The sequence below is a fragment of the Patella vulgata genome, chromosome 1 (genome assembly GCF_932274485.2).
Source record: "Patella vulgata chromosome 1, xgPatVulg1.2, whole genome shotgun sequence".
NCBI classification, from domain to species: domain Eukaryota; kingdom Metazoa; phylum Mollusca; class Gastropoda; family Patellidae; genus Patella; species Patella vulgata.
Genome location: NC_065879.2, coordinates 22,663,453 through 22,669,188, shown reverse-complemented (window position 1 = coordinate 22,669,188; position 5,736 = coordinate 22,663,453). Strand labels below are relative to the sequence as shown.

At 36.4% G+C, this 5,736-nt stretch overlaps 1 long non-coding RNA gene across 1 annotated transcript; it reads left to right on the top strand.

The window, feature by feature from the left end:
* Positions 1-598: 598 nt before the first annotated feature.
* On the top strand, positions 599-4,999 carry LOC130013988 (uncharacterized). The gene is made up of 3 exons (XR_008788962.1): positions 599-931; positions 4,106-4,326; positions 4,938-4,999. It is a non-coding gene; the product is annotated as an uncharacterized LOC130013988 (long non-coding RNA).
* Positions 5,000-5,736: the final 737 nt, after the last annotated feature.

Sequence of the window (5,736 nt, the reverse complement as noted above, 5' to 3'; positions counted from 1 at the left end):
CACGGGACCTCGGTTTTTCGTCTCATTCGAAGGACTAGACAGCTGTCCTTGTCAGGCCAGGTTGGATAGGCAACCCTATCTCCTGGTTGGATAGGCAACCCTATCTCCTTGTTACGTACAACCCGGGAATCGAAACCACGCCCATTGACTCAATGACAGACTTTATGATACAGCGCGCACGCGCTAACCATTCGGCTGTCAACCCCCACCCCTTCTGTTAACATGTTTAAAAGACAAAAAGAGTAATGTTCTTATTTATTTTTAAAATACTTAAAATCTTTTCTTTTAAAGATTTATTATTAACATCCGTATTAACAAATAGTTTCTTCCGGCGGCACTTATTAATACAGGTGACTTACTATTTAATTCTTAAACCTTTAACGACATTGCCAACTATGATTTTTTTATTATTACTGTACAAACAATCTTTTAAACACACTCTTGATCAAGGTCTATACACGATCCATGCACGTGCATTAACCTCGATTTTAGATTGGTCGGCATTTTTAAAAGCGTTCAAGTCACGTGTGTTAGTGCTTACACCAACGTATTCAGTTAATTGAGGTTTTAAAAAGTTATCATTTCGTGGTCACGAGCGGCCATGACAACAATAAACTTGTGCTGGGACAGGAAAAAATCCTGGTGATCGTTAATTTGAATATTAGTCAGAAGTGGTAAATACTGTTATATAGATATAGTTGTATATAAAAAGATGTCAAATAAAGAACTAATGTTAGCCGATGTTGACGACGATGAAGAAGATGATGACAAAGAAGTCGATGATGACACTAAGGACATACACTTACCCTGTTTATTGGATACAGTTGGTCAAGAGAGTGAAGAGTCGTCGAGTCTCTGTACTGATGGTATATTTCTAGATGATACCTATTATAATGCTAATACAAGTCACTCTCTTAGTCCCGATACTTGGGTAAGTGAGACTGTGAGTTTGAACTTAAGGTGCGTTTAGCTATCAATAACGGGTGTTGTGCACGGTATACCGTGTGCTTAAACTTGTCTGGAGTATAAATGATGCTGCTTTATTTGTTTGGAAAGTGTCATAGCTAATATTTTTTACTGTCCAGGCTAGCGCGTGCTGTGCTGACAAATAAGATTGTGTTCTCTAGAGAGGTGTTCAAGTTAGCGTGCACGCAAAACATCCATTGAAAAGTTGGCACTGAATACGTGATATTATAAAAACAAATAAGCGTATGTTGGTCTCAAAAGACATTTTACTTTGTTAAAGTATTTAAGTCTCTTATCTAATATCATCCAAAGTCTTCGACATTGAAAACCTGAATTATTTGTCAATTTAAATCGACATGATGTTGTGATCTTACCGGGAAAAGATGGGCTTCTGATATCCAATATTTAAGACAAAATAAACATTTTACCATTGGTAAGAGGCTATTAAAACTGGAAATGATTGAATGTAAATCAGTTTATAGATACTTTCATATTACATTATTATATGCGCTGCGACCCATTCGTGGCAATTTCTAGGTCCCAAATATTAGCGATTAGCTCCGTTAAACTCCATTCCCTTCTCTCTGTCAATTGTACACCATTTGATATAAGCTGAATTATATACTGCTTTTGGAACGATTTTAGAAGCTTTCCACTGTTTTGTTTTCTAATAACTAAAGGTAACCCTAAACATAATCCTTGCATCAATTGCAACACAGATAATGCAAGCGGTGGACTGATTCTGGTATTTAGTTCTACAGTGATTTATTGAAGCTAAAAAAAGAAACTGAAAACATTTTTTTTTCATTACCTTTGCAATGCCGAATAAACAATGTCATAGTATTTTGACATAACGTTTGTAGTAACACATATCACCTTTACATTGTAAAAGGACTAAAAACCGAGTTCCCATGTTCACGTTGCCGTGAACGTAAAAGAACCCTTGACGGTTCGAATTCGACGAACAGTAGGTGGAAACGCCGCTGTCAGGGCAAGATTTCTCAAATGCCCATCTTCATTATCCCGATTGGTGCAGAAAAGAAGGACGTTAAACCGCATTTCATTTCCTGTAGCGTATAATGTTTCAAAAGATATAATATTTGAAATTCACGCAAACAATAGCCAGTCATTAAATCCATTTCCAGCATAATGAAAGGTCGCATCATACAAATTACGGTTTCCGGCCATTTTAATGTTTATTTTGTTCGTATATACTGGATTTTATTCCTGCATCATCTCCGTTAATTTATCGGCTTATCACATACATCCCACGGTAACAATTTTTTGTTAGAATTATTGTCGGATTGGGAATGATAATCGCCAAGTATTTACATGACATCATCTATCTTGCTTTGTCGCCAAATGACAGTAAACGGTGGGATTATTGCAGAACGAATGAACACGCCTTGCAGGGGCAGATCCAGAAATTTTTGCAGGAGGGGGTTTGCCAGGTTCCTGTTAAGGAAATTTGACAATGCATGATGCCATCATCGTCCCTAATTACGTAGGCATACATACACACTGAGCTTTTTAAAGAGAGAAATCCAATATCCCGTTTGGCGTCAATTTTTATCGTGAATTAACAGCATTTCATTGATGCAAAGTACATAATTAATTGTGATATCACATGTGTCTATATCATTATCTCGCGCTTTGAATTCCCATCTCATCCCACCATCTGATGATAAAGAATAGACCGTGACACTTTTGTCACAAAAAGTGTTGTCTTACACCTTTTTTTATGTAGCTGAGCGCCCCCCCCCCCTCCTCCCACCGGATCCACCCCAGCCTAAGCTTAATAACACGTAGTTATTTCCCATCTTTCCGCGAAAAACATCAATTCCTGTTCAATATTTCATTAGTTAACTAAGATTGTTGGGAATTGAACACCGGTAACTGTGATTGGCATAGGACTCGCTTGCGTGTCTCGAAAATTCCATTCACCTGCTAAGCAAGATGATCACGTGCTTGATGCCCTACGTTCCAAGTAACGGTGCCAAATCTGGGTTTACTCAGGTGAGCTGTGGCCATTTGTAATTTTGGTTATTAAATTGATTGTATAAAGACAATTATATACAGGTTTCTTACTTGAATGTTGTGCCGTGTATCCGGAAATTAAACCCACTGGACATTTTTAATGAAACTTAGACAGGTAAATCATATGAAGCGTTCAAATCTGGTTTGTAAAAAGTTTTAATTTTCGATTTAACGTGGTCTGAATATAAAGAGTTAGATTGAGTATGTTTAGATTTGATTGTAAAATTGAATGTAAATTTGTAAACAAACTAAGCCAACTTCTGGAAATCTTCTAAAACAAAAACAAGTAATAATAGTACAGAGCTTGTCCCATCACCAATCGTCAAAATACCACATCAATCCTCCCCACCAATTTACCACCTCCCCATTTATTATCATGTTCCAAACGAAATTAGAAATTTCTCATCTGAATAATTTTGTGTTCTCACAACTTTGACTATCCCTGTACCTTGTGAAACATGTCTGATGGTATCCAGACAAATTGACGAAAGACCATTAGAGGTCCACTGGACCAATAGAAGTCCACTCGGACCAAGATTAGAAGAAAACTTGGACCAACAAATAAATTTATAACTGTATTTGATTTAATACATTTGTTTTCTTTGAAGACCACTCGGACCAATCTGATTTTGAAATAAAAAACCTGTTGTTTTAATAAATTGATAGTTATGTTTCTTTTAATACATTTGTTTTCTTTAAAATACTAAGGTGTTATGTACTCAGTCCCAGTGGTCTTCTATCTTGGCCCATGTATTAAAACAAACACAACTATCATTATTGAGTAGTATTTTAATTTGGTCCGAGCGGTCTTCTGTCTCGGACTATGTATTAAAGCAAACACAACTATCGTGGTCCGAGTGGTCTTCTAATCTTGGTCCAAGTAGTCTTCTGTCTTGGTCCGAGGGGTCTTTGGTACAAGTTGTCGTGCATTAATCTCCATCTAATGGATTCATTACCTTAATGTTAACATATCTGATCCAATCTTATTTGTTCACAGATCTCCTCCCAGACTTTGCATATAGAAATACACAATTTCCACATCATGTTAGTCTCAGATTGACTGAAACAAAGACACAAAACCCAATTTCATAATATATTTCAGTCTAATGAACCAGTCACTAACATGTCGTTAGTTGTAGCAGATGAAGTGAATGGTATACGTCTACAACAGATTATCTCCCCCTGTCTTCTGGATCATGAAATACACACCTGTGATTATGACCAAGCATATGATATGTGTAGTAAGAAGGCCTATTTAATTATATGGTTGTATTTGGGTAATCCAGCCAGTCAGGAGGTGCTTGGTTTTACTACATCTATCAGGTAAGCCCAAAGAATTATACTATGAAAGGGAGACGACTTTATATTTCAATTTTCATGCCCACTTTCAAAACAATAAATGGTTAGCATTTCAGTATGACTGTGGTTGTTTACAGCATTTATATATATTTACTCAAATTCATAGGTGTCATTTTTTTGTTCTGTTAATTTGTATGGGCACTCTGTTAACATCTCCAGACATGTTAAAGAAAAGTGTGTTTTGGTATAATATGGGTAATAATACGGGTAATACCCTTGTGCTTGATTAGACAGTTAATTAAATTTCTCAGTAAACAAAGCCTTTTAAAAGATATTGCGAAAATGTCTGAATCATGGGTTTTGATTGGTAGGTTGAACTATAAACAACCAATTACCATCTGCAGGAAATATTTAAAGAAATGTCTTCAAACCAATATGAAGTGATATAAACAACTGAAAAAAAAACCCCAACTAATTATTTTTAATTTGTTTTAATTTATTTCTGTTTAATTTCTCATTAAATTACATTATCATAAGGAGTCGATGATATTCAAATTGATATATTTTATTTACTGTGTAATTTAGATATTTTAATTGTTATTTACTGTGTAATTTAGATATATTAATTGTTATAGATATGCTAGTAAGACCAATCATAATACTGTTATATTAGGTGTAACACCTACCAGTCTTGATGGTAAGTTAAGTGCAACAATGATGTATTAAAGTAAGGGTTCCCAAACTTTTCATTTGGTTTAAGCCCTCACATGGGTAAGACGCAGGCTCGCTAGCCTGGCGGTCGGGTGTTCGATCCCTGCTTCGGCCGAGAAAGTTCATCCAGATTTTCCGACGTGGTTCCCCCCATGTCAGTGATTCAGGACGGAGGGCCTGACAAGGACAGCTGTCTAGTCGTTCGGACGGTACGAAAAACCGAGGTCCCGTGTACACATTGGCGTGCACCTAAAAGATCCCTTGGCAGTTGGAATTCGATATAAGAGTAGGCCGTAATGTCGCTGTCCGGGCAAAATTTCCCTCATTTCCCTGGGTGTAAATTTATCCCAGGTTGGGAATCTTGGTATTAAATAGATACTGTTATACGATAAACAATAGTACTGGTTTTCCCCATTTGTTAGTATATCCATATTGGTAACATTAAAAAGTTGCAATTTTCTAATTAATGACAAATGAAATATCTGCAAATAACAATTCGGTACACAAGTTAAGGGATATCCTCCTTTGACCGCTTCTTAGTTAACAAATGAAATAGAACAATTCACTCAAAGGACATTGATCGTGCGTGACAGAGAACTTCATGCAGCAATGTCCCATGATGTGAGAAAGACTGGAGTAAATCATGAGATCAGTGTACTTAGTATATTCAGGAAGTGTCAGATTATTGATGTCTTCAGTGTCTGTTCCCTCTTTCAGTGGATC